Below are 26547 nucleotides of genomic sequence, written 5' to 3'. Positions count from 1 at the left end.
ATTAAATTGTTACTTATGATAGGAATAACTGATGTCTTTTTTACCCTTCAAACTCATCTTTAAATTTTTCTTATGAATTATTTACATCTATAAGTTTTACCTTACAAAGTGATACCTCCAGTAAGATCCTGCTGGGCTAGAAAAGATAATGCTTCTAGGTGGAAATGAACTATTTTGGAGACGAGGTGTACAAATTGCTGCATAACACTGTAGCAAATAGCACAATTGATGCAGCTAAATTCTTAAAATACTTAAGCGTTTGTTTTTTGATCTCACTTTTCTCATTTGAATTGAGGAATGAACTTGTTCATAATATCAACAAGGCAAAGATTACCTTTGTAAACATGAAGGATATATATATTTATATATATATATATATATTTTTTTTTTTCTTTTTTCTTTTTTTCTTTTTTTTGAGACAGAGTCTTGCTCTGTCTCCAGGCTGGAGTGCAGTGGCTCCATCTCAGCTCACTGCAACCTCTGCCTCTCAGGTTCAAGCGATTCACCTCCCTCCAGCTTCCCAAGTAGCTGGAATTACAGGCCATGCCCAGCTACTTTTTCCGTATTTTAGTAGAGATGGGATTTCACCATGTTGGCCAAGATAGTCTTGTTCTCCTGACCTCATGATCCGCCCACCTCAGCCTCACAAAGTGCTGGGATTACAGGCGTGAGCCACTGTGCCTGCCCACACAATGGATATTTTGATCCCCTATGCCTGTGCATGTACCCACACACCAATAAACTTCCTATCAATGTTGCTCTGGTTGTATCCCTTGAGATAAATTTTCATATCTATTATGTAGAGGTACAGCAGGTCCTCCAATAATATTATTTTGTTCAATGTTGTTTTGCCTCAACATTGATGAAATAATAATAATAATAAAAAAAAAACGTTCCTTATCAGTGTGGAGTTTGCATGTTCTCTCCATGTCTATGTGGCTTTTCTCTGGAAGCTATGGTTTTCTCCCATATCCCAAAGCTATGCACATTAGATGAACTAGCGTGTTTAAAATGTCCCAGTCTACATGAGTGTGGGTGTGTATGTGAGTGTGGCCTGTGATGCTGTGGTGTCCAGTCCAGGGCTCTTTCCCTTCCTTTCACCCAAAGTTTCCAGAATAGTTTTCAGCCACGTGTAACCCTGAACTGACACAACTGGGTAAATAATTATCTTGTTTTTATAAATTTGTATAGAGTGTAGGTATAGTTCAAATTTCTCTCAATATTTAATATTAGAATTGTTTTGTTGTTAATCTAGAAATGTGATGACATTTTTGTTACTAGAAATACGTTTTAGCTACTTAACTCTTCTTTATAACAATTAGCTTATGGCACAGTAGTTTCATTATGTGTTGTTTCACTTAAGATCACAATGTCCAAGAACCTGACCATAATGTTAAGTGAGGACCTACTGTCTCACCAAGTTTGCTGACTGACTTTTCTTAGCTAATAGGCCCATTGTCACAGGGAAGCACAGACTTAAGTGTTCACCAGAAATGACCTTTTATTACAAGGATGATTTTATATGTCTATTCTTATCAGCAAAGAGTTGACAAGGAGTATAAAGAAAAATCATTAATCTCATTTAAGAATGCTGAAAAGACAAAGTAGGTAATATATTTAAAGAAGTTGAGGGTAGTGGAAGATGAAAATAAGTTGTATCAATTCTGAGAGTAAAACATAACAAATGTCCTGCTCTTACTGGGACCAAATATGAAGAAGTACATAACCTTTGAATAAGAATTCAAGTTATATATTTAAACTTAAAATTAATGAGGATCCAGGAATGATTGAGTTCAAATTTGTTTTATAGACATCAACTAATTGTGCTTAGAAGTAAACTCAGATAAGTATGCCACATAAAGGGCTTGGCCAAACAAAAACAATCTTTAAAATAGGCTATGACTTGTAGGCAGAAGGGCTTACTTGCCTGTGAGCCTCATTCTCTAAATCACCTTTGGAGAAGTATGCTTGACTTAAAAGCATACCTGAAAACATTTAATGCTGAACACTCTGTAAGCTTCGCTTCTGGCAAAGAGACCCTTCTTCTCCTTTCTAATATTATGGGAACAGTTTAATACTGTTCTCAGAAGCAAGAGAAAAACAATATACATTTGGGCACCAAGTAACCTGAACTTGGCTATTGAATATTGAAATATGTTACAAAGAATACCAGATACACTAGACCTTGAGACTTGAAGTTGCGCCCAGGTGTAATTCCTCCAGTTGGTGGGAAGAGGACCCCTTGGTCTCAATGATAACATTGTCAATAAAATACTCCTGAGTTATTCTTGAACGTTCCTGCTTATCTATAAGTGCTCCTGTTGAAATGTCAGAGTCAAAATTAGTGCTTATAATAAGCTACGAGAAGAAGAAAATCACTAGTGTCACAGAATTTTGAATATACAAAAGAACTTTCAAAAAATTTATTTCACACTTTGATAGGCCCTAATTGCTGAAAATGGTCACTCAGTGATCATATCAATGTCAGAATCATGGTGAGAAGTGAAATCTTGTGTGTTTTTTCTGTATCATTTTGAAAGAAGTCTTTGAGAGAGCTAACGGAAAGAAAGAAGGAACGGGGGGTAGGAGGACAGAAGGTAGGGGAAAATAAAAAGAGTCAGTTATCATATAGGTACTATATACTGTTATGCAAAAAGCTCAAGTAAACAAGATAAACATTCAAATTCTAGAGATTCAGATCTTTATTCTGCTATTCCTGAATTTCCCAAAGGGTAGACAGAGGTTAAAGAAAACATCAATCTTTTATCAATCTTCTACTACTAATATTTTCCCTACCCCCATTCTTAATTCTTATGTCTAGCTCAAATGAAAATTAATAATACTTTCTCATGAAATGCACTGTCGAGATCTCTTTAGGAAACTAATATTTCATTTAAGAATGTGTTACCAGTAGCAAATCCATATGGGTGTGCAGCAAAGTCAATGCTTGCCTCCTCAGAAGAAAGAATTTGTCTGAGGGATATAAGGCAGAAGAGACTCTGGCAAGTTTTCGAGCAGGAATGAAAGTTTATTAAAAGGCTTTATAGCAGGAATGAACGGGAGTAACATTCGGCCAAGAAAGCCAAGCTGGTGACTTGAGAGATCAAGTGCCTGGCTTTACTTGTGACTTGTGACTTGTGACTTAGGGTTTAATATGTTGGCATGCTTCTGGGGTCTTGCATCCCTTCTCCTCTGATTCTTCCCTTGGGGTGGGTTGTCTGCATGCACAGTGGCCTGCCAGCACTTGGAAGGGGCCGCATGAGCAGTGTGTTTAGGGAGGTTGTAAGCATGCTCACTTGAGGTGTTCTTTCCTTACCAATCAAATGTTGCTAGAAGGTCATATACCAATTAAACTCTGCCAGTTTTGTCTGTTACTGTGTATGCATGAGTCCACTTGCCCAACTCCAGGGATCGTGTTGGGAAGCTGCTGATCACCAACTTTAGGTGTTTCTATCTATTGAAAGATTGCCTTTCCCTGGCACCAGCTGGAACCAATCATTAGTTTAGCAAGCCAGTTTAACTACCTCCTGACCATCACCTGATGGTCCCCTGATATTACTGGCAGCAGGGGTCCCTCACTTGTCCTGCTCATGTCTAACTAGCTACCTACTGTAATAAATAGAGTGTTCAATCCTACTTCTATTATATGGCAACTGTCTTCAGAAAATTTACCTTTGACCATTTAATTGAATTACCTAAGACAGCAATTTCAGCAATAGACTCAAATATTCCATTGGAAAAAAGTCTAATAATACATATAAGCAACTAGAAAAAGATAATTCTGTTTTTATAGAAGCAATAAAATTCTTCAATAGCACAACAAAAATACAGACTTAGGATAAAACATATTTTCTACTTTATTTTGAATTTCTTTTGATTTGAGGGTTAGTAACACATAGCTATTTTTCATTATTTGTATCTGAATTTTATTTTTTCCTAAATAAGACTTCTTCTCTCTATTAAGGAAAAATGTTATTAATGTTAGAAAATATTACTGTACTAAAGTATCCAGAATCCACTCTAGGATAGGTTGCAATGGCATGTGTTATCTAAAATATATGTATCTTTCTGAAATATCATGAATTACTTCTCTGAAAACATTATAGTGTGTACACAGACTAAAATTAAGGCTTACTCTTTTTTCTTTTTTTTTTTTTTGTGATGGAGTTTCTCTCTCATTGCCCAGGCTGGAGTGCAGTGGCGCAACCTCGGCTCACTGCAACCTCCGCCTCCCGGGTTCAAGCAATTCTTCTGCCTCAGCCTCCCAAGTAGCTGGGATTACAGATGCCTGCCACCACGTCCGGCTAATTTTGTGTGTATTTTTAGTAGAGATGGGGTTTCACCATGTTGGCCAGGCTGGTCTGGAGCTCCTGACCTCAGGTGATCCTCCCGCCTTGGTCTCCCAAAGTGCTGGGATTACAGGCGTGAGCCACCACGCACGGCCCCAGTGAAGGCTGATTCTTTATCAGCATTTTTTTTTTTCATAGGTTATTTTGTGGAATACTTAAGACAATATTTAATTTATTATCACTTGTTCCTTTTAATATTATTTGGCCATGTCTAGTTTGATCAAACAGAAACTTTCATAAGTTGAAAGTTTTAAAATGCAGATACTGGAACTACCTAAAATTCAATAAAACTTCAAAAGAAATAGATCAATAGTGATGTGTTATCTGTGTGCCTTTGTTCATTCTCTTTGTTCCTCCCATACAACTCTCTGAACTTATCCTGTCTCTGGCTGACCTGCATTATTTAAGGCCCAGTTCATTTGCAACTCCTCACTGAAGCCCTCAGGAATGGCCTATAGCTATTAGCTCCTTTGTTTTGGGGAGCTGGATATTAAAGCAGTTAATGCTTGTAAGGATAAACCTAATTTAGAGGTTCAAATAAATAGCTAGTATTGTTCATTTTTAGTAGCTGCAAAATTGGTTTGGGGGGTTTTATTTCTGAGATGAGATCTTCCTCTGTCACCCAGGTTGGAGCTGAAGTGCAATGGTGCAATCACACTGCAGCCTGGACATGTCCAGGCTCAGGTGATCCTACCCCCTTATCTTCCCAAATAGCTGAGATTACAGGCACAAGGCATTATGTGCCACACTAATTTTTGTTTGTTTGTTTTCACCACATGGCCCAGACTGGTCTTGAACTCCTGGACTCAAGGGATCCACCCACCTTCGCCTCCCAAAGTGGTGGATTACAGATGTGAGCCACCATGCCTGGTCTGATATGGGAATCAAAAAGTGATTGAGGCAGGTCTCAATGGAGTGGAGGTTTATTTAGCCAAAGTTGAGGATTAGGCTGTTTCTGGGATGAAGGAAGAATAGTTCACATTAGGGATTTTTATATCTAATAATATTTTAAATATATTAAAAGAAATTCTCCTAATTCTTCCCAACACATATAATCTCTCTCTCTCTCATACACACACACACACAAACACACACATGCACACGCGCACACACACACACATATAAATGGCTTCTCTAACACCTCAATAAAGCACGACCCAATTCTTTCATCTTATCAGATACTCCAGACTCCTCTCTTTTTCTCTCAACATGATTAGATCCAGCAGGACATGCTGTTATCTCTGTCTCCAAAACACAGTGAAAATTGGTCTTTCTCAATGATGCAACAGCCACTTTGGTCAATGCCTTCATCTCTTCTCACCTGAACATGGTTGATACCTTCCTTACTGGTCTCTTTGAGTCTTCTCTTTGGTTTCCTGATCTTGTGCTAGGTAGAATGAACCTCATTCAAACCTCCCATAACATGTCATCACATCATACAGAGTCAAAACCTAAGTCCCACAAAGATCCTACAAGGCTTCCTTCCTCCCTCATTATGCCTCCCGCTTGATGCTTCATCACTCTTCCCTTATTTCTCTGTAGCAAGGCGGACTTCTTATTTTTTCCTAACATGCTAAGTCTCTATTCCTCCAGGACTTTTGCATTTGTTTCTTTTGGCAGCTGTAAAAACCCCACATATTCACATAGTTATCACTGTTGTTTCCTTCAGACTTTTTCTTTTATCTCAACTTTATATTACTAATTTATTGTTATTATTCTCATTATTTTTGTAGAGACATGGTCTTGCTCAGTTACCCAGGGTAGTCTTGAACTCCTGGCCTCAAGTGATCCTCCCACCTCACCCTCCCAGAACTTTTCTTAAAGGTCACATTTCCAGTGAGAACGTTTCTAAGACTTTCGCTGTCCTATTACTCTCTAAGTCCCAGGGACATCTTAGCTTTATTTTTCTTATCAGCATCTGAAAATATGCATACTTCAACTTGTTTATTTGATTATTTTTCAGATTCTTTTCACTTGGATGGATAGGAACTTTTATCTGTGTTGGTCACTGCTGTATTCTCAGAACTGGAAGAGTGTCTAAGGAGCCACAGGAACCTCTGTGACCTGTACTTTCTCCAAGGGGGCTTTTGTGAACTTCAGGATTTAAAGGGGCAAACAGGAGGGGAAAAAGAGGGAGAGATAGTAGGCAATGAGGCAGATGGTTACATTCTTGTGAGGCTCTGATTTGCCATAGTAAATGTACTTGTTGGAAGTGAAAAGAGGAAGTAGGAGAAAAACTCAATGACGCACTGTCATTTGCTCAGTAAATCTACATTTTACATAAGATAAGTAAACAAGAGAGAGTAGAGGAAATGAGGCTATGATGCGAGTTGTGAAATTACAGCAATGTGTTTGGGAACTAAAGGAAAGCAGTTTTTGTATGAATCAGTTCCCAAGCTGAACTTTCCCTTTGTCATAATGAGTTTGGGGTCCCAATATTCAATATTCTTTCGCAGGTTTAATATGATCTATCTTTACCAAAAATATAAGTATATCATACATATTTACAGCTCCCTGAATTTTAATTTAAAAAGTAACTATAGCTACATATCTGCAACTATGTATCAATCGTACATGTAACTGTGTGGTCAGCACACTTAACACAGTGTGTTTAACATGGGTCAGAGTGCATTCACCCATTCACCCATCCATGACACTGTCATTTACAGAGAGTAGTTATTAACTCGATCATGCAATTATTTTTTGAAACTGTAGCATATATTTACATTCAGTTTCAAAACTTAAATAATGTAAATGTGTGGCCGGGCGCCGTGGCTCAAGCCTGTAATCCCAATACTTAGGGAGGCCAAGGCGTGGGGATCACGAGGTCAGGCGATCCAGACCATCCTGGCTAACACGGTGAAATCCCGTCTCTACTAAAAATACAAAAAAATTAGCCGGGCGTGGTGGCGGGCGCCTGTAGTCCCAGCTACTCGGGAGGCTGAGCCAGGAGAACGGCGGGAACCCGGGAGGCGGAGCTTGGAATGAGCCGAGATTGCGCCACTGCACTCCAGCCTGGGCGACAGAGCAAGACTCCGTCTCAAAAAACAAACAAACAAACAAACAAAAAATATGTATATACACACATACATCTATGTTTAATATTTTAAAAATTCCATATACATTGTCAAATGATTTGATTCAGATTTTTTCCTCTAATCATAGCTCCCTTGTTGTTACCCACTTGTTTGCAGCTGAATTTAAGTTTGTAGTTAGAGAGTTGGGTAAAATATTCAAGAATATGTTTAAAGACTATTGGGAATAGCATAATTTTTAAATGATAAATGATACTTTAAAATATATAATGGTAACAAGCCATTAGTGTAGATAATCACCTATACAAGGGATTCTCAGATTTGTCTGCACATTAGAGTCACTGGTATACTTCATAAATATCTAGAAACCCCAGGTAATACTGATAACTTATAAGTACAGTATTAGCACATCCTAAGTTATGTTAATATGTAAAGTTGAGAACGAATGACTTGGATGAGATTTTACATGGTTATTGCAGCTATCACTGGGAGGGAGATCTTGCAGAAAGAGTATCTAGAGTAAAATGTGAAGAGGTCTCAGAAATGTGCCTGAGCACATTTAAATATGGAGGAAACGTATGAGGAAGCAATGAAGACTAGGAAGAGGCTCTCAACAAGGTTGGGGGAAATTGGTGAAATGACACCCAGGAGCCAAGAGGAAAGGGTATTTCTCATTTTTCATGGTGCTGAATGCTGCTGAGAGTCCCATTAAAATACAGGCCAATGTAGATGTTATAGATGGCCTTGGGATAACTGTATGGTTGTGAGCAGAAACCAGATGTCAGAGAATATAAAATGCAATGAACAGTAAATACGAACAACTATTGGAAAGGATGGTTGTAAGGGAAAGAAGGTGATAAAATGATGCTCAGCTAGAAAATTGAGTTGATTCCCGAGAAAGTGGTTTTTATTTCTTTTTTTTTTCTAAAGACAGAAAAGTAAAGCACATAAATGCTGAAGTAGTGATCTAATGGACTGAAAATAAAAGAGAGAAGGCAAAATGATGGTGAAAAGATCCCTAAGAATGAGGGATGGGTGGGAGAAGGGCGTGTTCATAGGATCATAGTGGATGAAGTTGGAGGTAGAGAAATATTTGTTTTGCTCTGATGATTTATTTTCTGTCATTTTGCTGTTCCATTGAATTAACATCTAAGACATGATACGTGTATAGACTACGAAACAAGTTTTAAAAAAGGAGACATTGTCTTATCTCTGTCCACAAGTGGGATATAGTACACTAGGAAAGGCAGTTACCTAAGCCAAGTTACTGCTATGTGGTAGAAATTACAACAGAAGCCACGAGAATGGAAAGGTTCAGTTCTGGGGGGATTCAGTTCATGGAGGATGGCCATACTACGGACATTTATTAAAGACTGGTTTAATAAAACAGAATAAAGGCATTCATCAGAGAGAAGAAAACTATTAGTAACTATTTTTCAATGTCTGATCATTGCCAACAGGGAACTAGAAACTTTACAAACCTTAAAAGCATTAGGTTCTTTGAATACCATGGGTTAGGTGTTATTATTATTCCCAAATGATAGATAAAGCAAGCTTGGGCTCAGAGAAAGTAATTTTAAAGGATATAGGTCTTAAGGGTAAGATCATGATTCTCATACAAATATAAAGTAAATAGAAGGTGGCAATTTTAATATATTCATTAATAAGGGAACAAATAAAATGTTACAACTGGTTCTAATTTAAAGCTGTATACACACGTACACATAGAAAAGGAATGCAGAAATCAATGTACAAATAGATGCTAAGTTGCCTTCTGTTATAGTTTTGTTTTGTTAGCTAGACTGTGTTTTGTGGTGTCAGACTGTTCCTTCACCAGGTTGAATTTGTGTGTCTTTGGACTATAAACAATATAGAACCTTCTTATTACATTTTACCCTCCTCTCACCCATAGAAACAAATAATTGAAAGATTATGCTAAACGATGCCTTGTTTTTATCATGAGAGACTCCCGTGAATATTTGAGGGTTTTTTTTTTAGAAGTCTGACACAATATTTCCCCCTACAAATGAACTGCTCAACTTTCAGAGATAGTTAGAGTCTGCATTCTAAAAATACAAAATCCACAATTGCACACTGATTTGAACTGATCCAGTGTGTTATACATTGAACAGTGGTGGGTTGGGTCTTCCTTTTCAAATCAATGTAGTATATTTGGAAAACAACTAGTTGATTTTAAAACTGTAATCTTACAACCATTGAACTTTGGGCACTGGCAAAAGTAGCATGTGTGAAAGAAGATTAATCTGCCATGTTATGTCATTAATATGTTACTCTAATGACACTAAGTGACCTGCATTCCATAAGGTCGGCTACACAAGCATTTACATAGAATGTTCTGTTATGAACTTTCAGGTGAATTAAGACATTGAGCACAAGAATTCTGGATATTTGAAAGAAAAATGAATTCTTATATCTGTGTAATGTATTTCCTATAATGTCTCTGGTGCTTAAAAATAATTACAACAAAACATGTTCAGAACAGCAGTTGCTTACGATAGCACTTAGAGAACAAAATTGACCATACTTCAAATGCATAAATGCAAAAGAACTAAGATAGTTTAGTGCCACAATATTTACTGGAATTTGAGAAAAAGGATTTCTCTCTGGATATGATGTATACCAGAAAGCCATAGGGTGATAATGTGGTCAGTTAGGCATGATTTTCTATTTAAACTGAGTTGAAAAACATATGTTGCTATCTGTGTTCCCTACTGAATTTCAAACACATAGAACAAACAAAACAGTACTTCTGATAAAAGTAGCTCATGCACTGTTTAATGCCAAGTACATTCTCTTGAAACAGAATGAAATCACTTGCTTTAAAAATGTATAATATAATCTCTTCAAGGCAAATGCTATGTCAGTCACATAAATTGTAAATGAAGGACCCACGTTTAGGACTCAAGAAAAAATAAATCTTGATACAGTCATCACAAAGAGTACCATTTCACGTAATTTTTAGGCCTAGAGACAAGGGCCCAATCTAAATTAGTATAATGTACTTAAGGCTGTACTGCTAAGTTGTATTCAAATCAACAAATACAAGATTTAAGATATTTCATTGTGATGATTACAGCTAGCCCTAAAATATGTTAATTTTCTTCCTGCTTAGCTTGTTTTCAAGTATTTGATTCTTTTCATTCACCATGTGAATTACCTTTAAGTATGTGTTCACAACTGAAATTAAATACGGACCATATCCAGGTCATATCATTTTAACCTGCTTTTTTTTTTAAAACCTATTCCATTAATGCCATATTCTTTGTTGCGCCAAAAGATATGGTACCTAGATTTTTATATTAATTACGATACTGTTTTACTTTTCATGTTTTGACATTCAGTCTTACAAAAGGAATTAGTTAACGGCAAAAGCCTTGCAAATTGTCTTGATTATTCTATTTTCTTTAGATACTTAGCATAACACATTTCTTTATGAAGACAATAATTTCAAAGTGTCACTATGAAAACCCAAACAAAGTAGTTAGAATTGCTCTGTCAAGCGGCTTTTTGTCATTCATTGTGTTCTTTGAAGAATTACATTTTTTTCGTCGCAGCTTCAGTTTAGAACCTTCTAGTTAATAACTCATCTTGAATTTTACAAGAGAGACTAATCTAACATAGTCAACATCTATTGAGCATTTTTATGCCAGGCACTGCTTAGTACTTTATATAAAGGATCTCATTTATTTCTTGCCATGACACAATGATGTAGAGTTAACATGTAAACTGAGGAAGAGAAAACTGAAGCATCAATACTAAAGGACATTTTCCAATGTCATACAGTTACTAAGTTGCAAGGCTGACACACTCCTCCTATCTGCTTGACAAGAAAATATATTTTGCTTTAATTAAATTATGGACAGTGACGTGTGAAAAATTTATGTCTATTTTCTGGGATCTTGAGCAACTTTAATTTTAGTTGTCTTTCTCTTTTATTGTGGATGGCAATAGTTATAATAGCAATTAATATCATTATGAATAATTGGTGTTTGGAATGCACTTAGTCTGCTCTTATTGACTCAACTGAAATCAGTGGTTTCCGTTCAGTGATGCAAGATACAACATTACATTCTCAGATTCTTCTAAACACCTGAGTATTTAGGTTTATGGCAGGAAGATGAAATCCATCTTCCAACCATGCACTCTGTTCCTGCATACAATGCTGTTGTGCCATGAGACATATCCTGCAGGCTTTTTTTTTTTTTTTCTAATTAAAGCCTGTAACCACAGATATGTTCTCATTAGCCAAGCTTCTCTATGCTTGGATAAAATGAATTTGAAATATATAAATTACATCTTGAAAGATAAATATATGAAAAAGCAGGCTTTGGGCAAATTTGTAAAAACTGAAGGTTTTACTTTGCTCATGTTAGGACAATGAGAACAGGGTTGGACATTGGTCTTGCTTGATAATAAGCAAATTACCTTTGGGGCTTTAAAAGTTTCTAGTAATGATTTTGAGTGCAATCGGTTTTTTCTTTGCTTTGCTTTCTTGGGATATACAGGGGACAATGGCTATAATTATGTCAATAACATATCTGAAGGAAATTATGGGACAGGAAATGTTGAAAAGAAAGAAAAAGGAAGGAAAGAAAGGAGAGAATAAAGGAAAAGGAAGAAAGGAGGGGTATAGTTTTGTGGAAGCAATCTTGAGATAGTAAATTTAATAATCACAGAAATGAAATAGAAAAGAGTATAGTACTTTTTTATATAAAATAAAAGCTTTTAAAAAAAGTGATGTGAAATTACATTTCCATGAAGGAGGCTATTTCTTTTTTCCTGAGTTTCTGCGTGGCTTTTCCTTCCATTTGTCCCAAGCTAGAAGGAGTTGGGTAGGTGGAGAGGGTTATGGCTGAGAACAATAGATACTAATTCTCGTAGGTTATCTTGTCCCTGGTGTCTGACACTCTAATTACATCCAGCGTTGCAAAGGAAGTAAAACACGGCAAGGGATCAAAGGGATTTTGAGTCTGAAGAAGATGGAAGTTTAGGAAACTGTGTTTTCGCAGCAGTTGATGGTACCAGGCATGGATTTCTGCCTCTTCTTCTTCCTGGTTGGAGAAGGCTCTAGAGAAAATCTTGTTTTAACATGAAGATGTTATTCTATATATAAAGAATTAACACTCACTTGCTGAGTTTGCATAGCTATGAAATCTGTAAAGTGTGTTTGGTATTTCCAGAGGAAAAAGAGAAAGCCAAGGAAAGAGAGGGAATAATGGAAAAGAGAGGATACAAGAGCCGATTTCTATAAAATGCATACAGGAAGGAGTGAGTTTTCTCTGGTTAAAAGTAAGCCTCAGCTGGCTGTCCATGTACCACCCCAAACAGCTCCAATAGGTTTCCCAGGGGACAAAGAGACTCCTGTACATACTATGTGGGTTCTGGCCACTAGAGTTGCCTGCAGTGGAGTTGGCTGAAGGGTGGCAGTGGTTGTTCTTCATCAGTCCCCTCATGGGCCACAGGAAAGAGCCAGTATTCTAAGATCAAAGGTGAGAAATCTCTGCAGCAGCTATAGAGCTGGGTCTCTGTGTCTCACCTTGCAGACAGGACTAAAGTGTGTTGGCCCCTTTGCTATGTAGCAAACTTCTCAGAAGGAGGACTCTGGAGAAATGGAGGAATCTCAGGGAGAAATCTGGGGGCAGTGAGTGAGATACTGATGTGTAAAGCTGACTGATTGTTTACCTCGTTGAAGCTGTTTTAGAATGAGAGTGAGTAGAGTTTCTTAAAATATTTTATTTTCCTCTGCCAAGAAATATGATGGCTCCAAACAAAAGATTATGTTTAATTAGGGAAACAGAGTTTCAGGTTTCACACTTCAGGTTTCTGACCGCCCAGTTTATCCCTGTTATAGTTCCACAGGGACACTTTTCTTTGACCCACCTCAGTGGGTGTTTTTTGTGTGTGACAATGCTGAAATGGTCTTACTCTTTGTCTGATTCTTAGAGAAAACCAAGGTTTATCTAAGTAAATGTACCTGTAGATAAAAGAAGAATAGAGAATTTTGAAGTCTATGTAGCTCTTGAGATTATTTTATTAAAATATAAATATAATATCTCAAAGATTCTTAAATCTATTTTGCCCCAGCAACCATCCATCCAAACAAGCACATTCAGATCTTTATCTAGAAATACAAAAATATGCTATGGAATTACAATGACAACACAAAAGGGAGCAATATTTATATGTCAAAATTCACAATAGCAGAGTGGCATTGTGTCTTTAGCATCCTGATATATTTAATGCAATGAGTCTTTGGAATCAGAGAGAATATAAAATTCATGCAGACATATCAAAAGACTAAGTTTGTTATGTCTTTATCAGATTAATTAAAATGTATTGTTGGAATGTAGAATTACATAACTTGATTAGAGTGCCAAACTAGGAGTGAGAGAAGGAGCTACATACAGTGACTCTCCCCAGAAATGATAAGTTATCTGACTCTGTTTCTATATATAGTGTTTTTCCAGTACTTTATAGTTCCTGTACTGTAATATTGGATGTGCAATTTCTGTAGACCATTTCTGAGAAATATGGATTGTGAAATCTGGGTATGAAAGCTGAAAGAGGATGAGTAGCTACACGTAACTCAAATTTTAATTCGACACTCTTATCTGCCATGTGAGTTTGTCGAGATTACCATGTTTTGTGGTTATGCAAGCTAAATCCCTAAAAATGCAATTTATCAGAAGCAAATAATGTGTTAACTTTTATCTATTCACAGGAAAATATGAAAATATATTTAAAATACAGCTAATACGAATATAAAATACAAAAATAGAGGAGTTTTAGAAGAGAAGTAATGAATACAGGGAGGCTTATGGAAAGCTCAGCCTTCATATTGAGTTTTGAAGTCTGAGAAGTGTACAGTGATAGGTTTGAAATTGAATCAAAAAGGTACAGAGGGGAGAAAACAAGCAAATATATTTGGAAAAAAAGTAATTTGGTTTTTAATTTAATCACAGATCACCAAAAATAAAATAGTAGAGGGCTGGTAAAACAGGGCGAGCTTCAAGTGCCAGATTAGCATATGTGCACTCCATCTGACCAAAGGAAAATAATTGGGGATCTCTAGCAAAGATATGACAGAAAAAGTACTGTGTATCTTAATGACAGATGAAGTCAATATGATGGTTAGAAGTCAGAAAATGATAGCAGGATCGTGAGGAAGTGATAGAAAAGAGCAGATGAGTTTTCATGAGATGAGCAAGTAGACTGGGGTCCAGACTGTGGGGTCCCATTCCAAGAAGAGCAGCCTAGGACACAATAAGAGTTTCTCTCTAGGGTCTGGATGCCAAGGGTGGAGAGGGAATCTTGCAGGAAATAGGCAGAAAATCTGTTGTTGGAAAGGCACTGTATTAGTTTGTTCTCACGCTGCTATAAAGGAATAACTGAGATTGGGTAATTTATAAAGAAAAGAGATTTAATTGGCTCATGGCTCTGCAGGCTGTAAATAAAACATGTCACCATCGTCACCATCTGCTTGGCTTCTGGGGAGGCCTCAGGAAACTCACAGTCGTGGTGGAAGGTGAAGGGGAAGTTGGCACTTCTTACATGATGGAAACAGGAGGAAGCGACAACAAGGGAGGAGGTGCCACACACTTCTAAACAACCAGATCTCCTGAGAATTTACTCACTCTACAGTACCAAAGGGGCATGGTACTAAACCATTCATGAGAGCCCCACCCCCATGAGCCAATCACCTCCCACAAGGCCCCACCTCCAAAACTGGGACTATAATTCTGTATGAGATTTGGGTGGGGACACATATCCAAACTACACCGGACAATTTAGAGAGTTTTACTGCTTTATAATCCTGATAGGCATCTTTGGACAATAGTCTTTTTTACACACAAGTGCCAGTAACTTTTTTTGAGAGTTTGTGAATAGACTCCCACTTTGGTAGAGTAAAAAGAAATGACAAACAATGAAAATAAACCTGAAATAAAGATCCTGTGACTTATTTCTCTTCTATAACCTTGAATTTTCCATTTCTCACTTTAAGTGGGATCAGCATTTCCCAGAGGTCCACAGTGTTCCACCAGGTGCTAATAGATGTTACAAAATGAAACAATTCAAACAAAACAATAACTATAACAATAATAGTACCTCCATGTTCAATAAAGTTGTACAAGTTCTGGAGCAAAACCTATATAATTTTCATTACTGCAGTATTTTCAATGACATTAATAAACTACTTTGTATTTTAAAGTCCAAGTAGAGAATACACTATGCAGCAGTTTACAAAATTAATTGAACATGGAAGTAATTTTGTTTTATTTTTTAGTAGAACATTGCATGGCACTAGAAGTTCTCAGAACATTTCCTGAAACACTAGGGACTTGCAGCCATTCTAATCATCCCTCTGGGAGGAGGTTTACATTTGTGAGTAACTATAACACTTATCAACTACAAAATTTAGACTATGTCACACGATCAACCTAATCATCTCATATTTTATAGTAACTGAAATGTGTTATTTTCATCCAAGATTATCATTTTGATAAATGCATAAAGCTTAAGTTGAACATAATTTGTAAGCATTAATCAAAGATAATTTCAACCAATATTAGGCTTATTATTCAAAGCACATGACTATCTCAATTAAGTAAATTCTTTTGGAAATTGTTTATGTAAAACAATGAAAGACGATTTTACCCCCATATATATGTGTACTACTGAAAGTGTAATATGTAATATTTAACTTACAAATATATAATATTGAATCATTTCTCTTCAAAAGCCAGAGCACAGAAATAACAACATATCTTTTTAAGATGGAGAAGCTACAACAAATAAAGATTTATCCTCTAATATAAACTTTTAAAACAGGTGCCTTCATTTTGGCATGAACTCAATTTTTCTTCCAAGTCAAAGAATATGAAATTGCATTTAAATAAATGCTTCTTTACACAGCTGTCAGCAAAGACTTGTGCTGTAACCTAGAATTTGTTCTGCTCTGACATTTGCTGAAATTTAAAGATGTACCTGGACATTTATTGTAGGAATATATACTCCTCAAAAAAGATGATGAAATTCTAAAGGCAAAAGCAAAATAGTTTAATTGATTTATAATAGTACATCTTGAACAAAAATGGTAGGTTAACAATTTATTTTTTGTGGTTAATACAATATTAATTTTTCTGTATAAGCATTGGTCTTATTCTCTTTTTATTAAATCTGTGACTCCCTTCTGATTCCTTATATTTTTATCTTTATGAAAACTCTACCATTCTCACAATAAAATGGGTCATCAAAATCTTGAATAGGAAATACAATTGAGTACACATGGTACATCATAAAACTTCCTTAATAGTCTTTTCAAGGCAGAACACTAGTACGTAATCATATGTATTTTGTAAAAAGAAAAATTATGTGTAAATGCTAATAAATAAATAAATAATAACTAAAATACTATTTATACTACTCTCCTTTTCCCCCTTCTATAATTCTCTTTGCTATCATATCTCTCTTCTACCATCTCCTTTCTGTCGTCTTCCTTCTTCTCCAAGGTCAAAAATGCATATCATTTCCAGGTTAAATGTGAGGCTCTAATTAGTGGCTTATCTCATTATAAAGCCAAATAATTTTCAATTAATTCAAACAACAAACTTGACAGCTTTCTGTTCAGAGTAGCACTGCCTCAATTACAACTGTGTTTTCACTAAGTTTAAATAATTATGTGTATTCTGAAATACAGAATTTATATTTTTAAGAAGATCATCACTAGCCAGGACTGGAGTAATCTGAATGCAATAATATTAGAATATCTATTTGCAACCACAATATTATAATCACTTCAATGTTATCTGATAAGAGATCTTAAATTTCGAGTTTCAGCTGTTTCTCAACATCATTTTTCTGGTTTTTAAAGTCACTTTCTACATCAATAATGTCATTTGCACAAATTTATAAATTCCCAGTCACATCACAATCAAACAATATTTAAACTCATGGATTAAACAATTTTCAAAATGAATAAAAAGCTATCATTATATACTGGAAGTATATTAAATCTTGAAAGCATTTTCTCATCTTATTGAAAGTGAAAATTAATCCTTAGAGAGTTTGTATGTCTTGCCAAAGCTCACACTGCTAGTTAGAAGAGTCAGAATTAATGCTGTCTTCTATTTTAATTTTTGTTTTGATCAGGTCATGCTTGTCTAGAGTTTAGTCAATAGGCAAGTATTCATTGATACCCTAATATGTGAAAGGCACTATTCTTAGTTCTAGGAATAAAGTCATGAAAAACAAAATCTGCACTTGAGGAAATTACATTCTTGTCAGGACCAGAGAGACAAACAGTAGGCAAGCCAAAAACAAGATAATGTTTACTCATAAGTGATGAGTACATGTCCATACAGCCACATAAGATGGACCTGTGATCTAGCGTTACTGGTTATCAAAGTAGCCTTTGTGAGACTTAAATTATGAAAAGGTGTCGATCAAATACAGATCGAGTGGATGAGTGTTAGAAGTGCAGTGAACTAATTGCAAGTGCAAAATCCACAATGTGGGAATGATCTCAAGCATATTTTGGAGAAGCAAGTTGCCAAGTGCAGTATAGTGAGTTGGAGGGAGATTGGTAAGAGGTAAAGTCAAAAAAGGATGCAGAAGGCAGATCATAGAGAGCTTGGTAGGCCCCTGTTGAAAGTTGGGCTTTTACACTTTAGGTTTTAGCATATAGTTTCAGGACTCCATGATATTAATTAGAATACTAAGTACAAAGCAAGAGATTAAAATAATGTCACTTTTTTTCTTCTAGAAGACCATTGACTAAGGCCTGAAGAATGGATTTTAGGTAGAACAAGGCTGGATCAGAGAGACAATTAGGAGGCTATTGCAAATGATGATAGAACTCTGAGCTAGAAGCAATGACAAGTAGCATTGTATGGATTTATGATAGAGTTTGGAAATAAAGCCAGCAGAAACCAGGAGAGTGACAGAAAGAAACAAATTATGAGCTACTCCTAGATTCTTGGTTTGAGAAATTAGATAGATGGTAGTGTCTTTAATAGAGACGGGAGGAGATATGCAAATGAATCTTGTTACTTTTTTGTTTGTTCCTAAACATATTATTGATAAAAATGATTATGCATATATGCACAGTGATATTATTTTTTGCAATAATTTGTAAAACTCTATACTTAATCTGCTGTCAAATAGTAAACACTGCTGGCATTAACACATTGGCTACTATTTTAGGTAAATAATTGTTCTATACTTCATATTTGATTGTGAAGGAAATAAACATTATTTATGAAGAATGACACTGTGAAATACTTATTCTTTAAAAAATTTCTCATCTTTTTCTATACATTCATCTCGAAATCTTTAGATGATTATTGACTGTTTTGTGTATTTCTGTATTAGTTTGTAGAATTCAACTTAATACATTCAGAGAGGATATGTGTTAATAAAAATGTCAATATAGAAACAAATTTACGACGTGTATACTTAGGCTTTTAAAAAAGTGGTAGCACGTATTTCTTAATATTCCCATCTATCAAAAAAGTTTAAGCTCTGAGCAAATGAGTGCTATGCTCAAAAACGAATGGGGTCCATGTTAGTAGTTCTTAGAAGGCAAAATACCACAGATCTTTTATTGATAACCTAGATACATACCCACAGATACCCCAAAGTAGGTAGTTCTTTAATTCATTTTCATCTAAGCTGATGTGATTGAATTGAAATTTTTTAAATCAGCAATTCCTCTCTTGAGGTACATGCAGGAGAAAGAAGAGAAATGAGTGGATGGCTCAAATTTATATAGTGAAAAGAAATGTTAAAGAAGATAGATGATTTATAACTATAGTGGGCACTTTGTACTGGAGTTTATGTAGAATATCTTGGTTATGATTTTCTTTAGGTGAAGAACCTCAGACTTTAGTGAACCTAAGGCCATACACATTCCTGGTAGCAAAGCTAACACAGAAATTCAAATTCTTGAATTTCAAGTTAATAGAGTCAAACAATATTAAAACAAAATATAATGATTACTAAGTATAATTTTAGAAAGTAATTAACAAATGTTCTATGTATGACACCTATGGTTTTGCTGCAAAGCATCCAAGAATCCTCTAAATTTTGCATAAATTATATGTAAATTTTTAAGAGGATTTGCATATTCTATCACATTCTTAAATGTACCCATTACCCCAAGTAAGTTAAGATTCATTATCTTAAAGACAAAAAAAAAAAGTAAGTAAGTAGAGATACATCAGAGTGCCTGTGAAAATATCTAACTCATATTTTGGCAGCAATATATATGTTGGTTGCCTTCTTTGAGTACATATTATTATCCAAGGAAATTTGAAAGATAATTACACGTAGGTGTGTGCATATGTGTGTATGAGTGTGTGCATAATAGATGCATGTGTGTAAAACTGTATACTACAAATTCATATATATAGTTTTTTACAGACATATACACCCACACACATAGAGAAACAGAATATCAAGGCATCTTCTAACTGTGCACTGTCCCTCATTTCAACTCTAAAAGGAGGTACTCAGATAACAATCATATTGCTACAAACTTCTCTCATAATCTTTTTTGGGGGATGTTTGACACTATTTTCCTGAAAACCTGATTGTTAAGCATGCTCTATTTACATAATAAACAATTACAGTGCAAATCTAATCTTCAATAACTTTATGTTAAAGTCAGTGGAGATATTTTATTGATTCTATTTTTAATACAGTTTTACATCAGGTATGTGGTTGAGAAAAAAGCATAAACAATAAAGATGTTTTAACTCCAGAAAAGAAATAAAGATCAAATTTACTTGAAACTAACCAAATCAAATGACAAAAAAATCGGTTTCTATACCAGTTCTGGCATTAGTGTTATAGAAGGGGAAGCCAGTAGAAGGAGAAATGACAGAATGAGAACCATCTCATTTAAGACTAAAAGGTTTTTGTTCTGTGAGGCAACATATATAATAGGAAACATTTAAAAATATCCAGTTAACAACTCTGATATCTGAAAAATGTATTAACTGCATAACTAATAACCATTACTTAAATAGTAAACTTTTTTCATGTCACTGAAATTAAGCAGGGAATTGTTTTATCAACACAAAATTATTTATCCTTGTTATTTACCAAGAGCATATCCATTGCATGTGTAATTATAACAACCTCCTAAAAAAATAGGATTAATTCTTTTTTTCAACCATTGTTTTAAGCACCTGCTATTTAAATATTGTTGTAGCACTGCAGATTATAAAGTTATTTATTTGTATAATTGGTGAGATTAAAGAAATAAAAAAATTAATAAAGAAGAATTGATTTAAAATAAGATAATAAAAATGACAGGAAAATGGCTTAAATGTAGAAACAGGAAAAACTATGGTGAATGGACTTCAGATTTGGGTAATAAAAATAGGAAATTTGAAAAAATAGAAATAGATTTTCTAAGGGTCTTCTAAACTATCTTTAGGACTAATAAATATCGTAAGTTGGGGAGTATAAGGATATGAATTTTGATCAAATTATTAAAAAATTAGTAGCCACACAGAGGACTTTGGCTTTGACATGACAAATAGTAGAAGGACCTGGGCAGTTTTCGAGGAAGGGCTAACACGTAGTATATAAGTGGGACAGCATTAGGCACAGTAGGTTTGGGATTTATACATCAGCAGGTGCTGCATGGCGTCTGGAGGTATGAACAGCTGAGCAAAGCATCATTTCTTCATCCAAATGCCGAGAACCTAATAACTGGTAAAAATGAAGAGACATAGTCCCCTTATGGTGACTTTTTGTCTTCTATTTTTTATCTGCTTTTATTTTTAACATTAAAATTTTTAAGTTAAAAGGAAGCCATAATGTGTTTATCTTGCTCACTTAATTAATTACAGAAGTTAACCATGAGAAATGAATGAAAGAAAGTCAAGGTAGGGTCAGGTTAAGTTAGGTTATACTGCAGAAACAACCTTGCAGTTTTTATGGCTGATCACAATAAATGTTTGTATCCTACTCATCATACATTCACTGTGTTAGCTGAGGACTTTGTTTCCTATTTTGTTATTAAGTAAGCTAATGAAGCAGCCATTATCCTGCAAGTTGACAGTTGCTGTGACAGAGGGAAAAAGAATACTGACAATTAGATATAACATGGCGCATCCGCTCAAAACTCATTGAATATGGCTAGTTATACCCACCATGCACAAGGAACCCATATGCAAGGGAGTGTGGGTGGATGTAATCCTGCCATGTGTTCAGCAAACAGGGAAATAGAAATATTTCCTCATCTTCTAAAACGAGATGGAGTAAGATTCCTTCAAAGAAATGTGAGACTGGTGAAAGGCTTTTTTTTTTTTTTTTTTTCAAAATGTTAAAAATAGTGTTTGATAGCACATAAAAATAATAGACTATCATACAATAATGTTTATATTATTATACTTTTAGTTCTGTAGTACGTGTGCAGAACATGCAGTTTTGTTACACAGGTATACATGTGCCATGGTGGTTTGCTGCACTCATCAACCTATCATCTACGTTAGGTGTTTCTCCTAATGCTATCCCTCCCCTAGCCCCCCACTCTCCAACAGACCCCAATGTGTGATGTTCCCCTCCCTGTGTCCATGTGTTCACATTGTTCAACTCTCACTTATGAGTGAGAACATGTGGTGTTTGGTTTTCTGTTCTGGTGATAGTTTGCTGAGAATGATGGTTTCCAGCTTCATCCATGTCCCTACAAAGGACATGAACTTATCCTTTTTTATGGTTGCATAGTATTCCATGGTGTATATGTGGCACATTTTCTTTATCCAGTTTATCTTTGATGAACGTTTGGGTTGGTTCCAAGTCTTTGCTACTGTGAATAGTGCCACAATAAACATACGTGTTCATGTGTCTTTATAGCAGCATGATTTATAATCCTTTGGGTATATGCCCAGTAATGGGTTTGCTGGGTCAAATGGTATTTCTAGTTCTAGACCCTGGAGGAACTGCCACACTGTCTTCCACAATGGTTGAACTAATTTACACTCCCACCAAAAGTGTAAAAGCCTTCCTACTTCTCCACATCCTCTCCAGCATCTGTTGTTTCCCGACTGACACAAAGGCTTTGTTTGTTTGTTTGTTTGTTTTTTAAGGGTCGGGGTATATACAATATTGAGTTCAATGTCTGGTGAATTTAACAACTTTTCTAAACTATTCAAGGATGATCATTTGAATGTTGTTATTAATATAGGGATTGAAGAGTCATAAAGTGGCTGGGATATATATTTGGTTGTTATTGGATAGAATTTATAGATGAAGTTGCAGAATGGGAATTTACTGAGGGCATGACAATTCAGAGAGACCAGAAAAACAGCAATGACAGATTGTAGTTGGCATTGCAATGAGGAAGAGCAATTCCAGTAGTCAGAAAAGAAGATAGAACAATGTGAACAATGCATTCAATGTATCTTACAAAGAAGTGTTTCTAGAAGTAAGTGGCACAGCATGTCAAATACTAAAACAAGTTAAACGAAGGAGAAAATGTTAATGGAATTGGCTTATAATAAGATCTAAAACGCAATCAACACTTACACCAGTCAGACCCCGCTTTAAGACATATATATATGTCTTATATATGTACATATACATACATATGTATATAATATATGAACTCATCTCACTTTTAGACTCTTCATTACAGATGAGACATAACGAGTGAATAAAAAAACCCTGAGGTCATGTGACCAACAAATTGCAGAGATAGAATGTGAACCAGACATTGTGGCTGCAGAGTTCTGGTCTGTTCTTAATCACTATTTCATATTTTAGCATGCGTTTCTAGGTATGTTTCCCCCAACTAAAGCAAAGAAATAAAATGTGGATTATAAACTAGTAATAATGGTAAATGGGGCATGGAGACAAGTACAGTCTATATGCTTGCGGAGTTTAAAAATAAAACAACACAGATATATTTTACATTATTAAATTAAAACTGTGTTAAGATAATGTTGAAGTTTTCTGATCTGTTTTTTTTTTTTTTTTTAAGAAATAAGTCATTTAAACATCATTACTGGAAAAGAAAGGAGAAACATGCGTTAAACATTGTAGAACACCCATTATTTCTAATGTGTTCCATTAAACATTCAGTTATTGAATTTATTGAAGTAGACACCTTCCTCAATTTGCAGAATATTAACTAACAGCATCACAATTTACAACTAGTTTTTTTTGGCTTCAGAACCCATATTCCTTTCACTGTGTCATATCAGGGGACACAGAGAGAAAAAAACTAGTAGTGAGATGTTTTTATGTGTTTAATAAAGGGATAGCAACCTAGATAGAAATACGAGAATTCAGTGAAACAAAAGAAACATTTTGATTTTTTTTTTTCTGAAACTGAAAGTAAAGATACAAAGAGCATAGAGATAGTACTCTGTCAGTTTGACAATGGCTATATATACAGATGCATGTGAAACTCATAACAGTTGTAAAACAAACACTGACTACAAATTTAAAATCATTTGCTACCCAGCTATGATGTCCTCAAAGTAAATGAAGAAATCTCAATGTAAGTTGACTATAATTGCATCCAAAAAAATGGCTGGGGATATTTATGCTCTGCTAAAATCTGTCACATGTCCAATATGGAGTGAAATGTTAATTAGCTTACATTTCTTTTTGTTTGTTTTTTGAACAAGTTAGGCAGCAGTAACTGTCTTCAGTTACTGTCTGATAGGAAAAATGTATTTCCAGGAATCATTCTTACAATTAAATTATCATGTCGCATGTGGATTTTGAATTCATGTGTTTTTTCTTAAGATTATTTTAATCTCTATTATCTTTTGTTACTGTTGTTAGTACCAAGAAGACCAATTCAATTTTCTAATTCTTGGACTTGTTATTTTTAAGACACTGTGCCATGGGGATGAGGGCATAGATGTTTCTAGCCTATTTAGACAATTAATATTCTGAACTAGGCTTGCATTAGGTGACGAGGCATAAATGAAAAGAAAAAGGGAGGAAATCTATTTGCCAAAGCAAAATCCCACGTGCTTCTCTCTGTTTCTTCCTGCCTCAAGAGTGAAACAAGACAATTTTCTCTATAAGCTGTATAAGATAGAACATTAGCAGTGTGATCTGTCAGTATGATGTTAAGCATAAGAAATTTTTCCCAGAGCAGCTACTTCACATATGCATGTAGATGCATGTACATGTATGTTTAGTTTTCTTATTATAATTCCCAGTATTCTACACTATTTGATTTAACATGTATGATTAGAGCCAATCCTCTATCCAGTGTAAATAAAATAAATAAATACTCCAACTTTTGTATTCCGATGTATGAAAATCAAAACCTCATATGATTAAAAGGGTATCTGTAATCACAGTGTCTTTGAGTTTTATATACAACAAAATGCCAGATGATAGAGAAAATGCCACATAATTGTCTATATCTAGGTATATCTGACCTTGGTTTTCAATGTGGCATAGATATAGCCATTTAAAAATGAAATGATTTAGGTCATTTCATACCAAATTCTTGGACCTTAATGATTTAAAAGAAAGATGATAAACATATAATGTTTTGGCAATGTCCTTGCTTGATTTCTAATGCTTATTTACCTTAATATATTCTTTTATCATCATTTAGCTATTCTCACTGTTTCTCAACCCTGTTAAATCAATGCAACCACTTCACCTCTCTGTTTTTTTTTTTTTTTTTTTTTTTTTCACACAGATTTTTTTTTCTTTTAAACAGAGTCTTGCCCTGTTGGCCAGGCTGGAGGGCAGTGGCACGATCTCAGCTCATTGCAACCTCCCTCTCCCGAGTTCAAGCGATTCTCCTACCTCAGCCTCCCAAGTAGCTGGGACTACAGGTGCCCACCACCTTGCCTGGCTAATTTTTTGTATTTTAGTAGAGACAGGGTTTCACTGTGTTGCCCAGGCTGGTCTTGAACTCCTGAGCTAAGGTAATCTGCCCACCTCAGCCTCCCAAAGTGCTGGGATTACAGGCGTGAGCCACCGTCCTTGGCCTTTTGGCTAAGATCAAGTGTAGTATCTGTTCTTACTAGTTTAACGAAAATGTTTTAGAAATAGACCAAGAATTTTCATATTGACTTTCCACCCATTGCAATTTAACACATTTAAACTCTAAAGAGTTTGCTATGAGATATGGTTTGAAAACCGTAAAAAAAAAAAAAAAAAAAGCAGTGGCATTCAAACAGGCAAATAAACAAAGCAGAGACTATAGTTCTATGTATGCTGCTTTGGGAAAGAAAAATCTTTTCATTCTAATGTGCAGTTTTTAATCTTAAAACACAATTTAGCTAACAACAATAAAAAAAACAACTGTTCTTGCTTCTAAATTAAATTGAGTTTGCATTAATGTTTATATAAATATAAACGTTTAAGATTAATGAAGGACAGAAGTGAGCATTGTAAAACAAACTTAGATTAATATTAGACCCTGTGTCAGCTGAGACTCTGCCATAAACAGAAATATTTTGTAAGTTTTAGAGAAATATTGGGAAGAGTTTTTAACAATAATCACACAATAATCACACTGTATTTTATATCTTGGCTATGACTTGGGATATTGGTGCTTAATCTGAAAATAAATAAATATCAAGGGAAATGAAATATTGTTTAATTCCATTTCAGGTTTCATTTTCCAAGTAATTTTTACCCTCCAGATGGTAGGCAATGCATGCCAGTGAAACACAATGGAAGCAGTCCACTTTAATCTCTTAAGGCACTGCTCTTCTTTTTAACATGTGTGAATTAATGTCTTCTCTAGGGCTGTTTTAACTTTAATTTATATAGTTTAGAGTTTAGTTTTCTTTGATGTGACCGAAAAATCTGCAAAAAGCATATTAAATGTTATCCGTCTCTTGTTGACAAAATATCTAAGGCAAATCGATTATTTTCTCTTCTGCTAACTACTCCATAGGCTACTAACATGTCTCCCCACATCTACTCTACCCTCTAAGATCCATTCTCAATGCTAAAGCCCAAAATGTTATTTAAAAAAATCTGTTGGTGTCACCCCCTGCCAACATTTCCTCAATGAATATCCATTGCTCTTAGAATAAAAGATCTCATCTCATTCTGCACTTCCTGAATTTGCTCTGCAGCCACACTGGCTTTCTTTCTCTCTCTCTCTCTCTCTCTCTCTCTCTCTCTCTTTCTCTAAGTTG

General features: G+C 35.2%; 1 protein-coding gene and 1 pseudogene across 2 annotated transcripts in view; both read left to right on the top strand.

Annotated features, from left to right (window-relative positions):
- The window catches only part of CDH18 (cadherin 18), a 1101027-nt gene that overhangs the window by 243402 nt on the left and 831078 nt on the right, over window positions 1-26547 (top strand). The window lies entirely within an intron of this gene.
- Window positions 25370-25480, top strand: LOC111546726 (annotated as a pseudogene).

The sequence above is a fragment of the Piliocolobus tephrosceles genome, chromosome 4, assembly GCF_002776525.5.
Source record: "Piliocolobus tephrosceles isolate RC106 chromosome 4, ASM277652v3, whole genome shotgun sequence".
NCBI lineage: Eukaryota > Metazoa > Chordata > Mammalia > Primates > Cercopithecidae > Piliocolobus > Piliocolobus tephrosceles.
The sequence above is the reverse complement of the archived record's forward strand: the minus strand, read 5'-3'. Positions and strand labels throughout refer to the sequence as shown.